Raw genomic sequence first — 26,548 nt, 5'->3', positions numbered from 1 at the left:
CCTTCATCTACTTCTTTGCACCACTTCCAAACACATGATGGATGACAGTTACCGTCTATAACGAAGCTGACTTAGTAATAATCAAATCAGTCTTTTTCAAATGTTACTAAATAACTGTTTCTTCTCTTTTTATAACCAGTAGTCATCGATCCCAGCCACGCAGCCTTCACGCCAGAACGTTCTTAGTGAGGCAACTCGCGGCTCTTAATGACCTCAACTTTCTACGACCATTCCTCGACGCTCCATCATCGCGGCGGGCGAGAAGTTCCGGAGTGAAAACGTGAACATTATCGTAACAGTTTGACACAGAGCTGAGCTATCCAGATCGTTAAAAGGCTTTCACGTAACTCGAACTTTCAAGCCGCACTGGACTGGGTGCTTCATGATAAGTATTCGTTTTTCTTTTCTTTTTTTTCTAAACGTGTAGCTTTATTATTTGGTGCTCCTCCTCCGAGAAGTGAATGATATCAGGACTCTCGGGAAGAATGGATATTGGCTTGTCTTCCCAGAGGCCCGTTACTGGCCCTCCGCCCCTGCCCGTCAAGGCCACTTCCACTCCTCAGGACGAGCCTCGCCTTGACCACGCGCGACGGAGGTGATTTCCTCGTCCCTGCCCACGCCACTGACCTGATTGCTTGTAAAATAATGTGTATATTCGCATATTTGTGTGTGTGTGTGTGTGTGTGTGTGTGTGTGTGTGTTTATGTGTGTGTGTGTGTGTCCATGAGCTGGGTTTAGCAGAGTTGTATACTCAATATATCATTACGAAAAATTTCACCATTCTTTTACGTGAGAGAACTAGAGAGAGCTTCGTTTGCTTTTCAAAAGAAATATCTAAGGATTGCTACTTTTGTGTGTGTGTGTGTGTGTGTGTGTGTGTGTGTGTGTGTGTGTGTGTGTGTGTGTGTGTACGTGTGTGTGTGTGTGTTTCTGCATTTACAGTGATTGCTTTGTATTCAAACTCAAACAAGTACCTGACATAACTGAGAATAAGCTTTTATGATGTTCCCGTACTACGTCTGAAAAGCAATCTTTCACCGGATTGGCATCATAACCAGTAATAGCAGACACACCCTCCAATCTCACATCCACTCCAAACACGTAAACAGCTCCGGGAGATAAGAGAGCCACGGCGGCAGTTTCGTTGCCGCGGAAGATAATTGTCCATTTGTAGCAACAAATTGGTATACTTGTGTGGAGGTTAACCTCACAACTCGGACACTTTGCGTAATTCTAAACGGGAAACTTCAGAGGGAAATGATCACTGCTCAATTTCACTCCTGGCTGCCTGCAGTCAGCCGCCCCGGCGTCCCCTCCGTGCGGCGCCGCGACATCGCCGTCTCGCTACCTTTTTTCCGGAAGACAAGCGCTTCAACAACGAAAATGAGAAGCTTTAGCAGAGTAGTGAGGCCGAACATTTTCACGCTTTGCTCTCTGCACGACAGAAATTGAGTTGATTCTCTGAAAAATTAGCCGCATTGCTGGAAATTCGTGTTCCAGTGGAATGGATATTACGTTGCTATGGAGAGCCTGAAGAGTCTCATTACCAAAGACTCCACGGGAACGGACCTCACCTTTTATTTCAAGTTTTAAGGCCAGTAGTTCTGGTCAGAGGTGGTTGAGGTTTGTATGATAAGGTGAAACGATATTACCTAACGAGACATTATGCGTGACTGGTGGGCACGAAGTGGACGGGGAAGCTATCATGCACATTTTTGCCAATAAACCTTCATGATATAGTCCATTTAAAAAAATAGATAAATAGAAATAAGCACCACGACCAACAGAACACATCTCACTTGTCTGTATTGGGATCAACAAGCTTGGAATCCAAATTGAGTATTCAACCGCACAAACCAAACACGTTCTCTCTCTCTCTCTCTCTCTCTCTCTCTCTCTCTCTCTCTCTCTCTCTCTCTCTCTGGATGTTTTGTAAAGAGCGGAAGCCACATTTAGGCTAGCGTGTGTGTGGCAGCAACAGTTAGGCGGCGGATTTGGGTTGGTGTGGCGGGGAGAGCGGCAACTGAGGTCTCCAGAATGATAATCTGATGGCTGTAAGGGAAGAAAAATCTGACACTGACAGCCTTCCCGCCCCACACTTCGCTCGCCAGTGTTACCAGATTACCACGGCTTTCCATATTCCCCCTGATGCTGTGCCGCGAGGGATTCCCAAGGTCACTGTAAATGTCGCTCCTAGTGTGGTTCAGTTTTAGCGGTTCAAAAACAGAGAAAATATGTATCTGATATAAAACGTCTCAGATATGTATTTATTTATATATTCTTAATTTTTGTCTATCTATTTATTTACCAACCTAATGTAAATCAAATTGTCTAATCACATCCAAAACTCAAGGCAGAAATTCGTGCCAATACTGGAGTTAATAATGTATAAATCGTGTTAAGCCTTTCAATACAGGGACGTATTTTTTATCTATTCATGGTGTTTTGTCTATTTGCCTATTTATTGTTATGATAACTTGTGAAGAAAGGTAAAAAGTAAAGGAACCACAAATCTCAAGTAACGATCTCAGATATATATTTATTTATTTATCTATTCGTTTTATTTTCTATTAATTTATTTACTACTTGATAACTTGTGAAAAAAAAAGGAACCACAACTTCCAGATAACAAACTTAACCGGAAGTCAGTTTTGCCCAGTTTTACGTGTCCACAAAAAAAATAAAGTTAAAATATTTCTTTTAAAACTCAGATGGAAAATAACTTTTTGAAAACATCATGTCGCGAACGAAAGAAAATACAGGTAAAAAACATGGAATTCCCGTGTATCAGTCAGCATGAAGAGCTACGCATCGGTGTTTTATTTTACTTATTTTCGCCTTTTTCTCTGTCGTCACTCAAAGTCACAACCACGTAAGGTGTAAAAAGTGTCTATTACTTAATGATTTCCGGCATTTCCAGTAACAGAGGAACAGAGGATGCCATTCTTTCAAGCGTATTTTCACTTTTTTCTCAGTCATCACTCAGTCACAACCACGTAAGGTGTAACTCAGTCGTCATTCAATATCCCAACCATGTAAGGTGTAAAAAGGGTCTATTACTTAATGATTTCCGGCATTTCCAGTAACAGAGGAACAGAGGATGCCATACTTTCATGCTCATTTTCCCTTTTTTCAGTCGTCTCTCAAAGTCACAACCATGCAAGGTGTAAAAAGCGTCTAATGATATCCGCCATTTCCAAAACAGAGGAACGGTATGTCACACTTTCATGCGCATGGAGGATCGTTACCCTGAAACGTAACCGCTTATAAACTTTGCTGCGTCTTTTATCCCTGCACGTGATGTCCTCAGAGGAATTGATCATCACACCTGCTTAGTATGTGGAAAAATAATGGGCACAGGAAGAGTTACAGAAGTGCAGCTTAATATTATACAGTTTAACCCCTTCATTACTGGAACACATTTTTATCATGAGTTTTGGTGTGATTTGACGGTTTCATTTACATTAGGAAAGGTCTATGAAGGTGTAAATATCAATGACCACAGTCTTTACTATTTCAATCCCCACATAAGTTTCTGAATCTGTATAAAGTCGCCAAATGGTAAACAGGTAGTGAATATGTTAAGTTCCTACATTCATTACCTGCGAGGAGAAAAGGGACAGGAAAGGGAATATAACAAGAGGGGAAGCTAAGATAGAAAGAAAAAAACATAATATATGAATAAACGGGAGAATATATAGTGGAAAATCTATTGAGAGTTTCCAAACACAGGATCAAAAGAATCGCGTGTCAGTGTATTGCATTACGTAAATACCTCAATAAGTGTATCATTCAAGAGGGGTGAATTAAGTTAGGTAAATTGAGTTTGGGCCGACCTCATGGCCACACTTTAAGGCACCACAACACAGCGCAACAAAGTGTATCTATTATTACCACACCAAGCCACACTATACCTCACAGCACCACCCAACTCGCATGTTGCTGTTGCCGCGCCAAAACCAATCAATTTACCACGTTTATTCCATTATAGCCACACACCTACGCCTTCTCTCGGTCACAACATTATTATCTATGCCTCTCCGTCATACACACACACACACACACACACACACACACACACACACACACACACACACACACACACACACACACACACACACACACACACACACACACACACACACACTACAACCTATCACATTTTTTTTTTTTTTTCGTGATCTACTCTTTATCGCATTTTTTTTTTTTCGTATAACTCCGTGAATAAATAAATAATTAATAAAGAGAACAGAAATGAAGAGAAGGACGAGGACGTGAGAAAGGAGTGGAAAGGAAAGGAATGACGAGGAAGCGAGGGAGGAGTGGAAAGGAAAGGAATGACGAGGAAGCGAGGGAGGAGTGCCATCCCGTGAAAGTTAAGTAGGAAACGCAAGAACGTATTCAACAATTTTTAACACCTGAGTCCTCTACGAGCGGGAAAGAAAATGGAAGGCCGCCGTGAGTGGCGAGGGAAGAAAGGGAGATTTCACTAAATCCTTTAATCATGGATTCGAACTCTTCCGCATGAAACTGAATAAGAGAGAGAGAGAGAGAGAGAGAGAGAGAGAGAGAGAGAGAGAGAGAGACGGTTTATCATGTTTGGTTTAATTTATGTTTAGTAATGTTTTTGTGAATCGCGTTTTCTAATTCTCATGTGCAGGTTGTACACAAGTATGTATCTGTTATCTTCATTGAGAACACAAAGAAGAAAGCGTATTTGAGAATTGTGATCTGTTTTTTCTTTCATTAATCATTACAGACAACAGGTTTCGCCCACCCGTCACATTTAAGCCTATATATATTGGAGAGTTTTCGCGTTACTCCAATAAACATAGAAACATACATACGTGGACGCCTCTCAAGTAACAGGCCAAATAGCACCACCGCACGAGAGACGAGGCCATGCTAGTGCTTGTTTTCCATAGAGTTTATTCAAGCTGATGGAGTTTTCTTTCCGATATTCTTAAGTGTTTAATAAAAGTAGTTATCATACAGTTTCATATTCAAGCGCTAACGTGTATAAAGTAATGTTTTAGGGATTATTAGAAGAGAGGATAAGGGGAGTAAGAAGTGAGATGTGTGAATGAACGAAAGGATAATAGAGTTGGACAAACAGGAAATTAACTATATTAACCTCTATGAAGGAAGAAAACAAAGGTAGGCAAATAGATGTCATGGCCAGAATAGATGTTGTCAATGGGAATGAAACACCCTTGCTAAAGTCTTTGGTTAAGATGTTTGGCCGTCATGTTCTTCCTATCCGTCTCTTAGTAATATAGTGTCAATATATTAACCTCTATGAAGGAAAAAAAGCATAGGTAGGCAAATAGTTGTCTTAGCAAGAGAGTAAATGTTGTCAATGGGCATGAACACCCTGAAATCTCTGGTCAAGATGTTTGGCCGTCATGTTCTACCTTTCTATCCCTTAGTAATATAAAGGTTTCAATATGTTAACATTTATGAAGGAAAAAAGCAAAGGTAGGCAAATAATTGTCTTGGCAATAGAGTAGATGTTGTCAGTGGGTATGGTTAAGATGTTTGGCTGTCATGTTCTTCCTTTCTGTCCCTTAGTAATATAGAGGTTTCAAACAAAACACGGGTTGAGGCATATATAATAACAAATCAGACTTGACTTCATGTTGCCCTGTATGGAAATGGTTCAGCGTTTTCATGTAGTATAGAAGTCCTCAGAGCTACGTAATGAAATCTGTGTACTAATTAATACAGTATCCTATGATCTTACGCGGCTTTCGAGATGTCTTCTTCAAGTTCCGCGATTGAAAAGTTGTTGTTTCTCTTTTCTGTGCAAGCAAGAGAGTTCAGAATAATTTTTTTTTTTCACGCGTACCTTTTCATGTGTGGCATCGAGATCAACGAGAATTTCCCTACCTTTGTGTGCGTTATATTTTCATCGCTCCATCCCTGCCACCCTCCGCCACCCTCCGCCACCTGGCTCACCCCACACACCTGCTGCCACACCGCCAAGATTTCCAAAGCTTCAAGGGTTTTTTCCCGGAATACGATAACACTAAAGAGGAATAAAGAACGCTAGACTCCATTCGTCTTTCTCCCCATAGCCTACACTTCATTTACAAAACGGTAGCTTCCATTAATCTTCCTTCCATTACTTGAACTTCACTTACGAAACGCCAGCATCCATCAATCCTCCTCTCAGCTTACGTACACTTACAAAAAGATAGCCTCCTGAGAGCCTCCCTCAGGACCTCAGGCTCTCTCCTATAGCCTTCACTTAACTTACATACTCCCACTCTGAGCCATCGTAGTACCAAAGATATAGTGGAGGTTTCTCTCCCTAAAGATACGGTGACTGCTGGAATACCTCCTTTTATCAGTCTCAGTTGAGTTTGGATTTCTAGTGAACGTATCGACTGCTCTCTACACTTGCTAGTACCACATCTGCCACCAACATGTCGCGCTGCGCCAATCCACCTGTTTCCAAATCAAGCTACTCCTGTAGGTTTTATTGTTCTTTTTTTAAGCACGAACGAGTAGTTTTCTTTCTCTTTTACTAACGATATTTGGCGGGGAGGGGAGAGCCAGAAAATCATATTACCTCGCAGATGGATGAGTTAACCTGATTTTTCTCTTTTTTATTCATTTTTTTCAAGTTAATTGTACGTTTTTTCTTCTCCTATATTCATTTTTTTTAGATGCTGAGAATACAATTTAAATTTTTCTTTGTAAGTATGCATGGGGAAGGATGGGATGTTCATATTCTTCGGGAAAACAAAAGGAGAACAGAAATGTCAAGCTGTGAACGATTTGCGCTGCTTACTGAGAGTACCATAAGCAGCTAAGGGACTCCATTTGCACGGAGGAGACTTGTCTGGGCCGCGACAGTGATGACCAGCTTACCGTATGAACTCTCTCTCTCTCTCTCTCTCTCTCTCTCTCTCTCTCTCTCTCTCTCTCTCTGTAATTTGCTATAATACAGAAGGTAATTTCGCTCTCTTCCCGCTGCGTAAATTCACCCAACCTTGTGGCTCGACCTTGTGACTTAACGAGGCGTACTTTAGTAACGGGCACATCTCCCGAGGCTGGCGACCAAGTGTCTTAGCGAGAGAAGGAGTTCATTCACTTCGCATTTGTTAAGGAGTCTGCGGAGTGTTACATGAGTAGACTGTTTATCGTTTAAAGTCAAGAGCACCATGGATTAGCGACACCAGGATATTGTTTAAAGAAGTGTTTGCTGCTAAATTTTCTGCTACCAATGCGTAATTCATGTTAACCCCTTCAGTACTGGCGCGCATTTCTACCTTGAGTTTTTGGTATGATTAGAGGATTTTATTGACATTAGGAATGGTCTATGGAAGTCAGAAGTTTAATGTCCATATCCTTCAGTATTTTAATCCTTACATGAGTTTGTGAAGCTGTGTAAAATTGCCAACTAGTAACCAGAATGAATAGGAAAACTCGCCATGGTACTGAAGGAGTTAAACCATTCTCTCAAGCATGTCTTCTTTCATTGCATCCAATAAACTTTTTCATAATTCGTGTTCTCCTCCAATTGTCGGGTAGATCCGTCTCCAGAATCCTTCCCCCAGTATATTCCTCAATATTAGATGATGAAGGATGATGAGAGGATGATAAACGAGTGTGTGTGTGTGTGTGTGTGTGTGTGTGTGTGTGTGTGTGTGTGTGTGTGTGTGTGTGTGTGTGTGTGTGTGTGTGTGTGTGTGTGTGTGTGTGTGTGTGTGTGTGTGTATGTGTGTGTGTGTGTGTGAACTGCAGTATTAAGTATTGTTTTATGAGTAATTTTCCTTTTTAAGCTCAGTTTTGTATTTTTGCAACAAATGTACCTTTGGTCAGTAAATCAATGTGTGTGTGTGTGTGTGTGTGTGTGTGTGTGTGTGTGTGTGTGTGTGTGTGTGTGTGTGTGTGTGTGTGTGTGTGTGTGTGTGTGTGTGTGTGTGTGTGTGTGTGTGTGTGTGTGTGTGTGTGTGTGTGTGTGTGTGTGTGTGTGTTTCACTGTTTGATCCGCTGCAGTCTCTGACGAGACAGCCAGACGTTACCCTACGGAGCGAGCTCAGAGCTCATTATTTCCGATCTTCGGATAGGCCATTACCCTCCATCCCTCACACCTGGCGCTGCGTGAGAAGTGGCACAGTTATAGAGGAAAGTATTGGGTGAGATAATGGTCTAGTTGAAGGAAGAGTGAGGCGGGGTCAATGCACACCTTGACGGAAGACTGAAGTGAGGCAAGGAAAGGAAATACGTGTCCAAGATGGCAATTTTTAGAAAGTAGGGGTTGTGGTGATAGCGGTGGTAGTGACAGGATGAGATAGAGGGAATGCACTAGCTGGGTGTAATTGATATTGATTTTTGTGTAAGAGGGTGACCTAATGTTGTGTGAGTGCAACACTGATTGGTCTCCTAGAGCATATTTAGATACGATACGGAAGAGAAAGCGGCAGCAATGTATCCGTACTCTATTAAGTGCTGAGTTTAATCGAATAGTGCACATTAGCAGTTAAGTTAACCTTGGTCGAATAAGAATTATGCGTTTCGCAAAAAAAAAAAAAAATAGTTAGTGCAATCTTTCTGGTGGCCGTGGATGCCCTGGCTGGCTCAGGCCTTCATCTAGGGATTAAGAGCAAAGCAAAGTTTTGATAGTCACTTGAAAATACAAGAAATATAAAAAGAAACTATGAAAATATGTTTACTACTGCGTGTTACGTTTGTGTTTCTTTCTTCTTTACCTTTTCATGGGAACTGGCCAAATCTATTAAGTTGAATTATTTATGTCTTCTTGGTAGCATTAAAGTTGTCAAGCCGTGGAAGTTTGCGGTCCACCCAAGGTTCAAACGAATGATGGAAACAGTTTTTAAAAAAGTGACAAAATCACATTTTCATCACAGTAGCGTCACATCAAGGAGAAAGATAAAAAATATTCCTCTTCTTTCTACTTTTTAAACCTCCTTTACTTTATTTTCATTTACTCGCTCTAGTCGTTTGACCTTAATCATTTGATATATCTGGAGGAATATTTTCAAATGTAGGGTAGTGAAAGTGGAGACTCATTGCACATTAGCCATTCCTAGGGAAAGGAAATCATCAGCCTCTGTGAAGCCACTTTGCCTCAAAGGCCTCTCTAACATTCTCCACTCACCCCTTGGCTGTTGGAGCCGTGGTAGGGATGAGAGGGTCTTGGCTGAAGGATTAAAGCCAATACCACGGCACAGGCTGCCCTCAAGTTAATACTGTTGAATTCAATAAAGCCTCTATCCAATTGATTTAAAGATGACACTCCTTTCCCATTTATCCCATCACCAGCATACCAATCACAAAATCACAAAATTGACTAATCGCAGATTCAAGGGAAGATAATGATATATTTCATATCTTCTTCCATCGACTATTCTCAGCCAGTCCCCGAACATGAAAGGAGAGATTAGCGTCAAATCGCCAGTAAAGATTTTTTCTCCCTCTTTACCTTTAACAACATCGTTAACAACTCCCTTTGAAGATAAGAAAAACAGAATGATGGCAGTCACTTTTTTCTTGTCGTCGGTCCCAGTAATCTATTTCTGGATGCAAAATAACTTGGTTTAGGTTCTCGCCGGAGGGAGAACAGGGACACCGTACACAGAAATCAATTAACCGTATTATTCAAGCTTCTTTTATATAAGCCATGGCCTCCGTCCCTCTTTTTTACCCAAGAAAAAAAAGAAAAGCGACGTGAATGAAAGTTGGGAAGGATCCTCGGCAGTGGTTTAAGTGAAGACACTCCACGACATGTATTTTTAGAACTTTATAGCCGATAATCGAAACTACTTCTGCGTCACAGTCTTGGTAATGTTGCCGCTTTGGCTTTCTTGAATAAGATGACTCTGGTGTTAGGTTTGTATTGTAGAATATAACCCTACCTCTCTTTATTAAAAAAAATCTGCTTAACATTATGTCATGCTGATTGTCCATTTCCTTTTTTATAATATTTCCCTTGACTGTCGGGACAGCCAGCCTAACTACACAGCAGAAATTAATACGAAGCATCAGTGTGTTGTATATAAATGCGGCAAAGGGACAAGCGATGGACTAAGAAATAAGGGTCTATTTTAAACATATTCCTGAGGGTGGGAAGGGGACGAGGCCCAATGTTATATTACATTCGTGTTTCTCTTTCTCCTTAGCGTTACTAATTAAAAATACATCTGAGAGAGAGAGAGAGAGAGAGAGAGAGAGAGAGAGAGAGAGAGATTGTACAAGATTAGTGGTAAGAAATTTTTAAGACTTGAAAACTCTCTCTCTCTCTCTCTCTCTCTCTCTCTCTCTCTCTCTCTCTCTCTCTGTCTGTCTTCATGGTAAACTATATTCTTTAAGTTTTAATTTTTGAAAATTTACACGTGACACGAGCAAAGACGATATAAGAGACATGAGTCCCTCCTAGCCGTGGCTAGCCATCTGACAGAAAATGGAAAGAAAACGAGCGCCCTTCCCATCTGCTACCTCTTTTAACCTTGAGTTTCGGCTCGTACGGACGTGTTGCGTGTGCTCTCGTTCTTGCTATATTGCTTCCACTAAAGGCATTTCTGAACGCCATGAGCGTTTCTCCCTGTTCTCCGAAGGCTCTCGGATGCAATCTTTGTACGTCACCGCCTCCTCGCACTGCTGGGAAGCAAAGGGGCAACTCCATTTTCGCTCCTGAAGGTGGGTCTTCCGATAGTTCCTCAGCCAGATCTTCCTAGCCACAGCATCACAGTAGCCAAGTTAGCTTCTCTTTTCGGCCGCCCTCCATGCCAATACCTCATGTATTTGTGTGTAAGAAGATCACCGGTCTCAGTGCTCTACAGACTGTAGGTGTAATGAGTCGTTCTGGGGCCAATTGATCAAATTTAGTCTGCCCATGCTTGCTTTCCAGACTAACTTGAGTAGTAACTAAGTATAAAGGTAGGAGTTCAACTGCTAAAGCCAAAGTTTCTCCTGATGCCTTATTCCAAAGAGTGGCACATGCGGCACCTAATGACCCGGTTAACCAGCAGTTAGCCTCACCCCCCCCCCCCCCCCTTCGTTACCCCGCTCGTCCGCTGGTTTCCCAAGTCATTCGGTGTCTATATTACCTGTTTAGGGTTTCTATATATATTTTTTTTTTACTTTTGAAATGTTTCCCGTGCCTATATTTGGTATATAAGTGGTGTATATTGCTGTTTTATGGCTTAAAAAAGGACCAGCTCTGGGGTAGATTTTATATAGATCGTCATAATTGGCTTTTTTTTTTCTTATCATTTCAAGCTATAACTGAGATCATTTCATAGAATCGCATATACTCTTAGGTTCGTCATTAAGCCACTGAGTCAAATATGTGGGCTTTAGTTTAGGAGAAAGTTCGGTGACATTGTCGTAAACGAGCCAAATGACCACATGTTGCGGCGCCTTAAAATAAAATCCAATCCAATCCAATTGTCGTAAACGTAAAAAAACTGCGAGGCACGCGTGCAGTATGGAGTGTGGAATAAAAGAGGTTACCAGCTGAGAATCGCCACAGCAGTATACATTTGTGTGTGTGTGTGTGTGTGTGTATGTGTGTGTGTTGCCTTGTCTTTCAATGTACAGATGCGTGCGTTTACGTTTGGCAGCCAGCACGACTCTTTATGATATTAGCGAGTGGTTTTGAATGCAAAGGAATGTCAGAGAGAGAGAGAGAGAGAGAGAGAGAGAGCATATTTTGTGTACAAGTAGTCTATTATATAGTAAAGTGCTGAGGAGGAGGTCAAACATTTCATTACTGTTTTTTTACAAGGTAATAAGAAGCTGTCTTGGAGGGGAGGGTGAATGAAGGATTGTTTGTTAACACCGAGGCGGGGCGGTACTGGGCAGGGCGGCGGTGATGGGGCAATGGAAGTGTATAGCACCCCTCCCACTGCCTGCTGTATCTCACCAACTTACTGCGTTAACTTACGCCGATTAAGTCTATTCTTTCCAAACTGGACGTGTGGTAGCTCTATATCTCATCTTCAATATGAAAAAGATTCCACGTTCATAGAGTGAATAGTTTAGCTGTGGTGAAGTAAGGAATATAGATAATTTCCTTTCACCGCGGACTTCCAGGTAATGGCAGGCGGCGGGGAACCAGTGGACAAATAGATAGATATGACTGTATTCTACATTTCACTTAGGATGGTCTATGCGATTGGTTCTCATAGTTGTGTTAGGAAGGTGCGATGCGTGTTTTGTGGTAAAGGTCCATGCGATGGGTTCTCATTGAGCTGCACAGTTCGGAGTAGTAATTATAAGCTTGCTCCTGCCACGGTGACAGATCCACACTCCTACTTGCTTTTCCAATTATTATCTTACACGTTTTGGGATGTTTTTCATGGAATCAATTGGGAGTTATGACTGATATTACTTAAATGAACACATATGCACTACTCCTACTATACATTTCAGCGGTGGACAAACGGTGTTTTTTGCAGATATCTCCTAAACGAATCATTGGATGAGTATGATATTTCAACACACTACCTTGAACATCCGTTCGTAATTTACGGTTAACATACCACAGTGCTATATATGTTATGTGAGGAGTTTACTCGTGAAAAATAACAAAGCCGATACTCATTTTTCAACTTTTAAAACTCCCGCCTTTCCAGCGGCGGGATACGTGTTCTCTGGCTGTTTTTTGGTGTCTTGGCTTGGGCGTGGAATGCCTTGCGAGCGTGGTGACGGGATGGGCAGTGCTGTGGAGTGGGAGGTTTGAGATACGGGAATATGGGTGAGGTCGACTGGTCAACCTACGTAAGGCAAGGCGAGAGGAATAGTGATGCTTACTACCAGTACTATAATAGATATTGCTGCGACCCTCCTTCAGCTTCTTCTTCAGGGAGGGGACGCCTCACAATCTTCTCGGGATTCGGGGCGTGTGTGTCGGGGAGAAGGACTTTACCTGGGTGGCGCGGAGCGACTGGGGTGGAGCGGCGGGCAGATCGCTCTCTCAGGCCTGGCTGTCTGCTTCTATAGCACCCACTCTCACTCAGCTCAGTCACACAGAGTGGGGAGAAGGAAACACTTCTTCCTTATTTCTCTATATTACAGCAACTATACACGAGTCACCGGGAACAGGTGGCGGCGGCCCACAGGACGGGGCAGGGGGCGGCAACAAAGTACGGGTAACACTTTGTTAGTTCGTCAGGCACTTCACTGTCTCTGTCTTTCGTTCACTCTCTGACTGCTCCCCAGAACTATTTCCCTAGTCTCGTCCTCCACATTTTACATCCAAGCTACTCAAATCTGTTTCCTCATCTAGAATATAGTCCTGCAATCTCCGTGGTGGTCGATGCTGGCGGGGTGGGCGGCGGGTGGCGGTGAGTCACCCACTCCTGACTCAGCTTCTTCATCCCCGCTCGTCCCCGCTCCACCGTCCTCGCTGCCCACGAGGCCGGCGTCAGGCCCCGTTACGTCCTCTGCTACTATGGCAAGGGCTGCGTCCTCCTCCTCACTGCTGCTGTCACACGGGGCTTGGCCCCAGGTGAACTTCTCCGGCCCGTGGTATCTCCACAGTCGGTCAGCATGAATTATCTTGAGCTTCCCGCGTTGTCCTCGACGAATACGGAAGGTTACCTCCGACACCTTCTCCATGACAGTGTATGGCCCCTCCCAGGGGCTCTGCAGCTTCGGTGAGAGACCTTTCCACCGGCGGGTTTTGTAAAGCCACACCTTGTCGCCAGCTGCAAACTCGCGCGACTTCCCTGGTCATAGCGGTGCCTCATGGCCTCGCCCGCCAGCTTAAGTCGTCCTCGCACCTGATGATGAGCCTCCACTAGCCGCTCCTGCAGTGCTATGGCGTAGTCCGTGGCCACAGTAGGCAGTTCTTCATCTGGAGGACGTCCTGTTGTCAAGTCCACCAGCAGGCGAAGCTCCCGGCCCATCATAACCCGGGCCGGCGTGTAGGTGGTGGCCTCGTGGGCGGCAGACCTGTATGCCATGAGCAGAGCGGGAAGCTTCCGGTCCCACTCTGTCTGTCCCTCTGTACAGTATTTGGCCAGTTCCTGAGCCAGTGTCCTGTTGAAGCGCTCCACCATCCCGTCAGACTGCGGCCTCAGTGGTGTTGTCCTCGTCTTCCGCAGGCCCATTAGCTGGCAACACTCGCCGAATACCTCCGACTCAAACTCGCGGCCTTGATCGGAATGCAGCTCGCCAGGCACACCAAACCTGGTGAAGAACTGCTCCACCAGTACCTCTGCTACAGTCACTGCTTCATGGTTCGGCAGTGCGTACGCCTCGGGCCATTTCGTGAAGTAGTCCATGGCAACACAGATGTAACGATTGCCAGCTGCAGTCGCGGGTAGCGGCCCCACGATGTCTACTGCTACTCGCTCCATCGGGGCTCCCACCTGATACAGCTGTAGCGGCGCTCTACCCTTCCGTGCTGGTCCCTTCTTGGCGTTACAGGTGTCGCACACTCGGCACCATTCTTGTACATCCTTGCGCATCCCCAGCCAGTAGAACCGCTGTCGTAGACGACTGAGTGTCTTCTTCACTCCTAGATGCCCACTGGCGACGCCCTCATGCATCTCCCGCATCAGGCTAGCTCTCATATCACGAGGAATGACTGTCTGCCAGTACATCATCCCTCCGTCAGGTGTCAGCCACTTCTTCACCAGTACTCCTCTACTCAATTTCAGCGTGTCCCACTGCCTCCAGTAGAATCTCGTAGCTGGGCTCAGGGCTGCCACTTCTTGCTCGCCAGGGCGACCTTGACCTTCCTCCAGCCACTTTACTACTGGGTGGAGATCCGGGTCCTTCCTCTGCGCCTCCTGCAGAAGCGTGTCTCCGTCACCCTCCGCGCCATGGACTCGTGTCAGCCTGCAGACTTCTTCTGGCTCCTTCCTGCTGCAATGGTGACACTCAGGCTCACATGGACGTCTGCTGAGGCTGTCAGCGTTCTTGTGGACTCTCCCAGGGCGATGCTCGACGCAGTAATCGTACTGCTCCAGCCTGCCGATCCACCTCGCCAACTGCCCCTCAGGATTCTTCATCGTCTTCAACCACCGCAGGGCTGCGTGGTCCGTCCTCACAGTAAACTTTGCCCCATACAGGTACGGGTGAAAGTTTTCTAGACTCTTCACCACCGCCAAAAGTTCCTTCCACGTGACACAGTAATTTTTCTCCGCGTGACTGAACTTGTTACTGTAGTACGCCACCACATGTTCGCGTCCGTCCTTCAGCTGTGACAGCACCGCTCCTCACTCTTATCTCCCCGTGACCTCCGGGGTCACATCTCCTCCGTCATGGAGGCCTAGCTCAGCGTCCCGTCCATTAAGGTGTGACAGTTTCATAAACACGAGCAACCAACACCTCGCTCACCCTTTAGCTAAAGCCTGCACATATGTACTCATATGTACTACCCAATATATGTACTTTCTTATGACGCTGCTCCACACTCACACAGGCACACGTACATATCTGGGAGGCTGCTGCAATACACCTTCGCAACAATGTTTGAAATTAGCAGATACGAATTAGAATTAGTAATAGGTATAAGGAAGATGAGGCTTAAACATGACAGCATCAACTCATTAAACAAGTAACACCTTGGACTAGAACCATAAAACCACCATTGAAACCCTGACACTTCAACTACACGCTTTTAAAGATTCTCTCTCCCATGGGTAATGCAATAATTTAATTAATCTATCTCTAGAACCACAAAAATACCCTTAATAACCTATAAACTTGCGACTATTGCCTTTTACCCCCATAAGTACTGGGACGCATTTTTATCACGAGTTTTTGGGTATGTTTAGACCATTTTATTTACATTTGAAAGGGTCTATAGAGGTCATAAGATTCATGGCGACAGTCTTCACTATTTTAATCCCCCATATAAGTTTCTCAAGCTATATAAAGTCACTAAATGGTAAGTAGAGTTAATATGGAAATGCCTCATGGTAGTGAAGGGGTTAAAAGGAGTTTCTTGTCAGTAATGCAGAAATCAGTAATGCAGAAATCTTGTTAATCATAAGCACTAGTTTCTTGTGTATAGAAGGAGAAAGTAATGCTTTTTTTTTTTTTTTCTGCAGGTGTGACGTGTGCTATCCCATCAGCAGCACACAAGAATCTGCCCTTACCTGACCATTCCACACTGCTGGCTGGCATATGCTCTGTTATTATGCCTGACGTTCTCTGGGGTAATGAGGGAGTCGGTTCTGGTTCTCATTTTCTCAGGAAGAGAGTACTAGTGATGCTGTCTGAAGTCTAAGATCAAGAAGGAGAGGACAGCAGCACCCACTGCCTGACTTCATACACAATGGTACAAGAGTTGACCATTGCAGCCAAGGAAGAGTCAGGTTATTACAGCAAGAAGTGTGCGAGTGAGGAGTTTTGAGAGCAAGAGGAAGATTGTCAAGAGGTTAATAGCAGCCACAGGAAGAGTGCAGAAAATTCCTTTCAAGGATGAGACTGACAGCAAGCAACCTTCAGGACACCACTTTATCTTGGTGAATGGTGCAAGGTACAGAAAGAAATTATTATAGGTTTGTTATTGTGTATTTATTAAAGATAATAAGGCACATACTGTATAATAAATAGTTTGTAATTTATTTCAGTGATTAGAGTTAAATAATATAACTACTTGGTGGTAGCCCTTTAGGTATCTCAGCTCTGAGGTTGGTTGGGGAGGAGGAGTGGGGTTGGTTGGGGAGGAGGAGGAGGAAGGGAATGTAAGGGAAGGGAAGGGAAAAGGGGAGGAGGGAAATAGGGTTGGTTATCTAGTGTTTAGTAAATGTAATGTAAGTTCATATCCTGAAAGTGAAAATTAAATAAGGCCAATAAGGTTGACTTGTCACATACAGGAGCTATCCCTCCCTCTTCACAGAAAGGGTCAGTAATGTAGTGCCGATCCTCCCTGCTAGGAAAGGGACGGATCCTGTGTGCAAACGTCACCTTAAACGTTAAGTGCAATTTTTGTGGGTTAGGATGGGTTGAGCTTTTTTTATTTTCAACTTCAAGATACAAACTCCATTTATATCACATGGTAGTGAAGGGGTTAAAAGGAGTTTCTTGTGCTTATGATTAACAAGATTTCTGCATTACTGACTAGTTTCTTGTTTATAGGAGGAAAAGCAATGTTTTTTAGGTTAATCATAAGCACACAAGAATCTGCCCTGCCCTTGCACTGACCTGACCATTCCACACCACTGTAGCATATTCTGTTATTATGCCTATTATTATTATTATTATTATTATGGGGCAATGAGGGAGTCGGTTCTCATTTTGTCAGGAAGAGAGTACTAGTGATGCTGTCTGTAGTCTGAGATCAAGAAGGAGAGGACAGCAGCACCCACTGCCTGACTTCGTACACAATGGTACAAGAGTTGACCATTGCAGTCAAGGAAGAGTCAGGTTATTACAGCAAGTGTGAGGAGTTTTGAGAGCAAGAGGAAGATTGTCAAGAGGTTAATAGCAGCCACAGGAAGAGTGCAGAAAATTCCTTTCAAGGATGAGACTGATAGCAAACAACCTTCAGGACACCACACAACCTTCAGGACACCACTTCTATCTATAGTGAATGGTGCAAGGTACAGAAAGAAATCATTATAGGTTTGTTATTGTGTATTTGTTAAATCTATAGTGAATGGTGCAAGGTACAGAAAGAAATCATTATAGGTTTGTTAGTGTATTTGTTAAAAATAATAAGGTACATACTGTATTAAAAATAGTTTGTAAGTGTTAAAAATATTAGTACTTGGTGGTAGCTCTTAAGATATCTCAGCTCTGGGGTTGGTTGGAGAGGATGAGGAGGAAGGGAAGGCAAAAGAGGAGGAGGGGGGGGAAAATAAGGTTGGTTATCTAGTGTGAAGTAAGTGTAAATGTAATGTACAGTTCATATCCTGAAAGTGAAAATTAAATAAGGCCAATAAGGTTGACTTGTCACATACAGGAGCTATCCCTCCCCCTTCACGGAAAGGGACGGATCCTGTGCAAACGTCACAAAGTTTGTGGGTTGGGATGGGTTGGGCTTTTTTATTTTCACCTTCAAGATACAAACTTACCATACTCCATTTATTTCACATGGTAGTGAAGGGGTTAAAAAGGAGTTTCTTGTCAGTAATGCAGGAATCTTGTTAAGCACTAGTTTCTTGTGTATAGGAGAAAGTGATGCCTTTTTTTTTTCTTGCAGGTGTGAGGTGTGCTATCCCATCAGCAGCACGCAAGAATCTGCCCTGCCTTGCCCTTACCTGACCATTCCACACCGCTGGCTGGCATATGCTATGTTATTATGCCTGACGTTCTCTGGGGCAATGAGGGAGTCGGTTCTCATTTTGTCAGGAAGAGAGTACTGGTGATGCTGTCTGTAGTCTGAGATCAAAAAGGAGAGGATAGCAGCACACACTGCCTGGCTTCATACACAGTGGTACAAGAGTTGACCATTGCAGTCAAGGAAGAGTCAGGTTTTTACAGCAAGTGTGAGAGTGAGGAGTTTTGAGAGCAAGAGGAAGATTGTCAAGAGGTTAACAGCAGCCACAGGAAGAGTGCAGAAAATTCCTTTCAAGGATGAGAGACTGACAGCAAGCAACCTTCAGGACACCTTTTCTATGTATAGTGAATGGTGCAAGGTACAGAAAGAACCTTCAGGACACTTTTTCTATGTATAGTGAAAAAAATCATGAAGAAATCATTATAGGTTTGTTATTGTGTATTTAATATATTAAAAATAATAAGGCGCATACTGTATAATAAATAGTTAGTTAATTTATTTCAGTGACTAGAGGTTAGTGTTAAATATATAACTACTTGGTGGTAGCCCTGAAGGTATCTCAGCTCAGGTTGGTTGGGGAGGAGGAGGGAAATAAGGTTGGTTATCTAACCAGTGTTGAAGTAAATAATGTGTAAGTTCATATCCTGAAAGTGAAAATTAAATAAGGCCAGTAAGGTTGACTTGTCACATACAGGAGCTATCCCTCCCCCTTCATGGAAAGGGTCAATGAAGTGCCGATCCTCCCTGCTAGGAGAGAGGATCCTGTGTGCAAACGTTTAGTGGGTTGGGCTTTTTTTTTTTTTTCACCTTCAAGATACAAACTTACCATACTCCATTTATTTCACACTAGACAGCCAACCTTATTTCCCTCCTCCTCCTCCTCCTCCTGTTCCCCCAACCAATCACGTTCCTAAAATACCTAAAGAGCTACTCTTAAATATATATACTCATTTCAAACTAAACTATGAATGAAGTCACTGAAATAAATTAATGTACAAACTATGTATTTATTATATACATTATGTGCCTTAATGTTCTTAAATGGTGGACCAGGCTGCCTTGATCTGTGTGTGACAGGTTTCTTTCTTACCTTCTTCAGTACCAGACTGGAGTGGGTCAAAAATAAGGTTTTGTAAAGTTCTTCAGTACCAGACTGGAGTGGGTCAAAAATAAGGCTTTGTAAAGTTAATAAAATAAATTTATTATAAATTTAATATAAGATTCCTCCTCTTCCCCTCCTTTTCCCCTCCTCCTCCTACTCCTCCTCCTCCTCCTTCTCCTGCTCCTCCTCTTCCCTTCTCTCTCACTCAACCCTCCTGCTCCTCCTCTTCCCTTCTCGATCACTCAACCCTCCTACTCCTCCTCCTCTTCCCTTCTCTCTCACTCAACCCTCCTACTCCTCCTCTTCCCTTCTCTCTCCCTCACCCCTCCTACTCCTCCTCTTCCCTTCTCTCTCCCTCACCCCTCCTCTTCCCTTCTCTCTCCCTCACCCCTCCTCTTCCCTTCTCTCTCCCTCACCCCTCCTCTTCCCTTCTCTCTCCTCACCCTCCTCTTCCCTTCTCTCTCCTCACCCCTCCTCTTCCCTTCTCTCTCCCTCACCCTCCTCTTCCCTTCTCTCTCCCTCACCCCTCCTCTTCCCTTCTCTCTCCCTCACCCCTTCTACTCCTCTTCCCTTCTCTCTCCCTCACCCCTCCTACTCCTCCTCTTCCCTTCTCTCTCCCTCACCCCTCCTACTCCTCCTCTTCCCTTCTCTCTCCCTCACCCCTCCTACTCCTCTTCTCCTCCTACTCCTCTTCTCTCTCCCTCACCCCTCCTACTCCTCCTCTTCCTCTTCTCCCTCCTACTCCTCCTCTTCTCTTCTCTCTCCCTCACCCCTCCTACTCCTCTTCTCTTCTCTCTCCCTCACCCCTCCTACTCCTCTTCTCTTCTCTCTCTCTCCCTCCCTCCTACTCCTCTTCTTCCTTCTCTCTCCCTCCCTCCTACTCCTCTTCTTCCCTTCTCTCTCTCCTCCCTCCTACTCCTCCTCTTCCTTCTCTCTCCCTCCCTCCTCCTCTTCCCTTCTCTCTCCCTCCCTCCTACTCCTCCTCCTCTTCCCTTCTCTCTCCCTCCCTCCTACTCCTCCTCTTCCCTTCTCTCTCCCTCCCTCCTACTCCTCCTCTTCCCTTCTCTCTCCCTCCCTCCTACTCCTCCTCTTCCCTTCTCTCTCCCTCCCTCCTACTCCTCTTCCCTTCTCTCTCCCTCCCTTCTCCCTCCTCCTCCTCTTCCCTTCTCTCTCCCTTTCCCTCCTCTGTCGTCCTCTACTTCCTCTACCCTTCCCTCCTACTTCCCCACCTCCTACCTCCCTTCTTCCTCTCAACCTCCTCTTCTGCTTCCCTTCCTCCTCTTTTTCTTCCTTTTCTGCCGCTTCTTCCAATATTTTTTTGACCTGCAAGAAAAATAAGAATTAGTAGTAATAGAAAGAAAGGCAATATCTTTTTGCTTAAGTATATAAATTGAAGCAGTACACGGCTACTTTGAAGTGAAGCCATCACTACTGTTGTTACCACATGGCTGCAGTAAATGTTTGTTACACTTTCCTATGGCACTGGACCAATACTAATGTCAACACAGAGCAATGTGATAACCATGTAACCACAGGAAAGACTTCTTCTAATCTACTCCTATATTTTCATCTTTTTACAAGTGAAGCAAGTTCCTTTAACCCCTTCAGCACAGGGACGTACACATGTACATTTTTCCTCACTCCGTACACAGTACAGGGACGTATACGTGTACGTCCTTTTCCTTTGCAATCTCAATGGCTAAAATAACAACATGTTTTAGCACGCTGAGTGTATGTTTATAGTTTGTTGATACTGTATTGTGCTCTGAGGGTTTCTCAAGCTCCACCCACAATCCTGGGACCCAATGACATGCTAATTTGTCAATGACGTCGGGTGGCGTCACATGCCACATGTGGCGTGCTTGCAACCTCTCACAGCCTACCTCCTCAGTTTGCCTGCGGGCCCCATACATATAGGATTGTTGTGTTTTTGTGCTCCCTACACCTAGCCATTTTGGATTGTAAAACACAAAGCGTTGTTTCATATTTTCAGCACAATGTCTAGTGATGAGCTTTCAGATTCTGGCTCAGAGTACTTGACAGGGAGCTCTGATGAGGCGTGTAGTGATGAAAGTTATGTGAGTGGTGACTGATTTAGAAAATGATAGTGATAATGAATTATTGGATGAAAGTGAGGCTGTGGTTGACAAGGGATGGCGGGTTCATGTCAGACCCTTTTCGTGACGTGCGGCCTGACTCACTGCCTGTGTTTTGTGGTGATGAGAGAGGTACGTCCCACTTACCAGAGTTTGCCTGCCCACATGAAGCCTTTTGCTATTTTTTGACATTGAAATTATAGATAAGCTTTGTGATTAGATGAACAAAAGAGCTGCTGAGTATTTTACCATGACAAAAAAACATAAGGTGAATGGACTGTTATGGAGGCCTATGAATAGTAATGATATGTACGTGTTTGTGAGTTTGTTGATGGTTATGGGAAGTAAATAAAATGCCCTGTATGTACATGTACTGGGCAAAAGACTTCATGGTAGGTGGCCCTAAGATTCTTTGCAAGGAGGTAATGACTCATTCAAGATTTCTGTGCCTTCTCAAGTTCCTAAGGTTTGCCAGCCCTGACGAGGTGAAGAAAAACAGCCCCAAATCCAGAGTAGAGCCTTTCCTGAACCTGCTGCGGCAACGAAGCCAGACTTTGCTTACACCAGGCAAAGACATTGCTGTAGACGAAGCATTGCTGCTGTGGAAGGGCAGACTTGGATTCAAGCAATTTATCAAGACAAAACGTTCACGTTTTGGGATCAAGGTGTTCCTTCTGTGCCCCTCAGCTACAAATTGTAGTGGCTATTCATGGAATTTTGAAATTTATTACGGGAAGGACTCTTGTTTCTCCCTACCTGACAGTGCTTCCACGGACTTATCCATGTCAGAACTAGTGGTAGTGCACCTTTTGGGTGACCTGCTGGACAAGGGTCGACATGTTGTGACAGACAATTGGTATACAAGTTTGTGGCTTGGTAGGTACCTACTCACCAGGGACACCTTACTCACTGGAGTTGTGCATGCCGACAGAGGACCACCCAAGATGCTCAAGAATGGAAAACTCACACGACACCAGGCTACATTCGCGAGACATGGAAACACTCTGGTTGTGAAATACATGGATAGAAAGGAAGTCAATGTACTCACAACTCCGTATACTGCTGGCATTGTGGAGAAGACAAAGACCTTCTTTGGTGATAAGACTGTCTTTTATAATAAACCACTCCACATTGAAAAGTATAACAGCCTGATGGGCAGTGTAGATATGGCTGACCAGCTCCTTGAACCATATGCCTATGGCAAAAAGTCCCTTGCCTGGTTCAAGAAGCTGGGGATTCATTTCATCTTCCAGATGTTGCTGAACTCCTTCCTGGCCTACAAGAATCAGCAAAGATACAAGGGCGATTTTATGATGTACATCATTCAAGTCAGCAAGGAGTTGATAGGCCATCATAGTACCGGTGCTAGGGCCATGTTCAAGAAAGAAGAGAAGGAAAAGATACACAGACCTAGGAAGAAGGCCTAAAGCTGACTTGATTCATGCCTTGGTTCGTTTCCAGCCAAAGAAACAAAAGAAGTGTCGTATCTGCTCTATCCAGCTAGGCACAGTCTATCACTGCCCTGGTTGTCCTGGTGAGCCTGGACTATGCTCCCAAGAACACTTCTTTGAATGGCACAGAGCTAACCCAGCAGCAGGTCACAAGGCAGGTCCCAGTGGGGCTGCCTGCAAGGGACAGTGAAGTTACCCCCTCATCATCACCCATCATCACCACCTATCATCACCCACCAGCAACCCTGCAACAACAAACATCTGGAGACAGGTAAGAGCAGACATATACATTGTTGTTTATTATGTTGCAATGCTCATTATGTTTATTATGTTTAGTATGTTTATCATGGAGGAAAAATTCATATTAACAAGTCTTCTGTATTCATACACGAATTATATGAAAGAAAATGACAATGGGAGCAAATTATGTAAATATGGTTGTGGGGCAAACACAGTGGGGGAGGGCGAGGTGGGAAGGAGCACGAGCTGTATGTTGCCGCGGAAGGAGTTTTTTTGGGCTGTGCTGAAGGGGCTAATCACAAATTGTAACTGACAAAATAAAATATCATGTAATTTCAAAGTGGTGTGCTTCATATGTTTCCACTGATTCATGGTGCTTCAGCATTGCCAGTGCTTACAGCTGTGGCACACTGAACTTGACAGATTCACCCTTAAGGTATTCACCAAATATGGAGTACTATGCTCATGGCATGTATATACTTATGACACACTATTTATAAATAAAAGCATAAATATATAAAAAGTCAATATCATTAACATCAAACCAGACATTGACAGTGACATGACCTCTTCCGGACCAGGGTCAACACCAGCCACTGACCTCTGTGTAGTGGTGACCTGCAATGTCGTCAAGAATGCATCCCCAGCAGCAGTGTCACAGTCTCTTCATTCATCCAGAACAGCTTTGGTGACTCAACACCTGAAAAATTATGTACCAGTTAGTGACATGTTTTGATATCAGTCTGTTTTTTTAGGGCCTAGTGATGCTGTCAATTGTTTTACAGGTAGGGAATAATTCTTGGGGAAGTTTTGTTAGGTTTAGGTGTCTAGGTGATAAATTGGTCAGACAGGAGAGGTGAATGAAAGGCTGGAAGATCATCAATTACACTGAGAAAGGCTGGAATGCACACACCCTCCACACAGGAAAAATTAAAATTAACCAACAAAACACTGAATAGCTCAAAAAAACATAATACTACACACAGACACAAACACACACACACACACACACACACACACACACACACAAGACCCCAGCTAGAAAATGCAGCATGTGTCTGGTCACCGCATATGAAGAAAAATGTGAAGAAGGTAGAAAGGGTACAAAGGCTGGCAACAAGGATGGTACCAGGATTCAGGGAGTTAGACTATGAGGAAAGACTGAGGAAGCTGGGGCTGACCACATTAGAAGAGAGAAGAACAAGAGGAGACATGATAACTATGTATAAATTGGTGAACAAGATTGACATACTGGATAGAGAGTTGATAAAGGTGACCACAAGTAATTATCTCCGAGGACATGGAAAAAAGCTAATAAAGGACATCTGTCTAAATGACGTGAGAAAATACAGTTTCCCGCATCGTAGCATTGATAAGTGGAATAAACTGAGCAGTCATGTCGTTGATGTGGGTGTGTGTCAATCAGATGAAAGAAAGATATGACAGGAATGGACAAGGAGACAGGACACAGAGAGCTTAGCTCGGGCCCTGTAATATACAAATAGGTAAATACAAATAGGTAAATACACACACAAGAAGACCTTTTACTGGGCACTCGAAGATGAGGAAATGGTATATCAAGGAGAAACAGGAGGAGTTAGTGGAAGAGAATAGAGAGAGAGCAGGAAACTGAAAGTAGCTCATACTAATATGAATCAACTTAACTCAGTAATAATTGAACTTCATGACTATCTAAAAGAATAACTGGGATTTCAGAAACTAAACTGAAAGGTGAAATATTACAAGACAGTCTCACCAATCAGCAATGGACAGTATAACATTTGGGTAATAAACAGAAAAGATAAACAAGGTGGGGGAGTCAAGACAACAGCAGTGGGGTAAAATTCTTGGGGATATATATATTACTGGACCTGATTATAAAACATGCTAAGACACAGTGGGTTTAAGAAATCACCACATTTAGGAATGATGATGAACCCTCAAGACTAAACATAATATTTACATAGGAACCAGAGATTGTGGATGCAATTTAATGTATTATATCCAAGAGTGTTTATTACAGATGACATGTCACCAAATAAACAAATTAGGAAAATTGTCAGAGACACCTACAACTTCTTGAGAAACATTAGAGTGGCATTTACTTATATAAATGGTAAAGAAAATATTAGTCACCCTAATAAGACAAAGACTAGAGAATACAGCAGTACTGTGGTCACCCAGTACAAAAAAGAACATCAGAAAATTTAAGAGGATATAAAGGCAACCAACTCTTGCTGATTTAACATATTTAGGGAGAGCGGCAAGACTAGACCTGCCCACACTGAAGTAAAGAGAAAAGGGCGACTTAATAACCATTACGAGGAACATGGAGGTTACCGATATGGAAGACTTACTAAAATGGGATACAAGGGCTACTACAGGACATGTAAATAAACTGAAAAGAGATAATAACAAAAAATTTCAAGGACAGCTTCCCCCACAGAGTAGTGGATACAGAACAAGCCGGACAAAATGGTGGCAAAGACCATGCATGATTTTAAGGCCTTGTTAGACACTAAAAAGACACAAAGATAGGACAGCACAACCATAGCGCCCCTCCTGTACAATACAAATATGGTAAATAAATGCACACACATACACACACTTTTCCCACATCATCACATACCCTGACACACCCAACACACCCAACACACCTGCATAGTAAGGTCCTGGAGAGCAGCACCAGCCTTAAACTCAGAGTGGCCACCTCCTTAACCTTCCAATCAGAAACCAGTGCTCAGACAACTTGCACCTGATCACATGACTTGGACCAGTGGCGGCAGCGACACCGAGCGAGACACTTGCATGGTTGGTGAGGCACTTCTCTGTAGGGTTATTAAGGGTGACTTTAGTCTTTTTTTAGAAATTAAAGGGTAAGTTTTGAATGTTCAGGATGTTTTTAGAAAGAAAGAATTTTAAGATGATTTTAGGTGCTTCGGAAGGCTTATGGACCTGATGGGGTCCCTCCTATTGTTCTCAAAAACTGTGCTTCTGTGCTTGCACCTTGCCTGGCCAAACTCTTCCAACTTTGTCTATCAACTTCTACCTTTCCTTCCTGCTGGAAGTTCACCTACATTCAGCCTGTTCCTAAAAAGGGTGACCGTTCTAACCCCTCAAACTACCGTCCTATAGCTTAATCTCTTGCTTTTGCTGTTGCGTTAGACATATCAAAAGCTTCTGATAGAGTCTGGCATAAAGCTTTGATTTCAAAACTGCCCTCCTACGGCTTCTAACCTTCTCTCTGCGACTTTATCTCAAGTTTCATTTCCGACCACTCTATTGCTGCTGTGGTAGACGGCTACTGTTCTTCTCCTAAACCTATTAATAGTGGTGTTCCTCAGGATTCTGTCCTGTCACCCACTCTTTCTATTATTCATTAATGACCTTTGTGAGGGGCACCACATCATTTCCCGTTTATTTAACTATATTATATGCGTAGCCT

At 43.6% G+C, this 26,548-nt stretch overlaps 1 long non-coding RNA gene across 1 annotated transcript; it reads right to left on the bottom strand.

The window, feature by feature from the left end:
• Positions 1 to 20,610: 20,610 nt before the first annotated feature.
• Positions 20,611 to 25,949, bottom strand: LOC123504210. Its single transcript, XR_006674754.1, has 3 exons — positions 25,761 to 25,949; positions 23,705 to 23,803; positions 20,611 to 20,639 (listed from the first exon to the last, which is right to left on the bottom strand). It is a non-coding gene; the product is annotated as an uncharacterized LOC123504210 (long non-coding RNA).
• Positions 25,950 to 26,548: the final 599 nt, after the last annotated feature.

This window comes from Portunus trituberculatus, chromosome 15, assembly GCF_017591435.1.
Source record: "Portunus trituberculatus isolate SZX2019 chromosome 15, ASM1759143v1, whole genome shotgun sequence".
Lineage (NCBI taxonomy): Eukaryota > Metazoa > Arthropoda > Malacostraca > Decapoda > Portunidae > Portunus > Portunus trituberculatus.
Note: the sequence above shows the minus strand (reverse complement) of the source record. Positions and strands in the feature narration are given on the sequence as shown.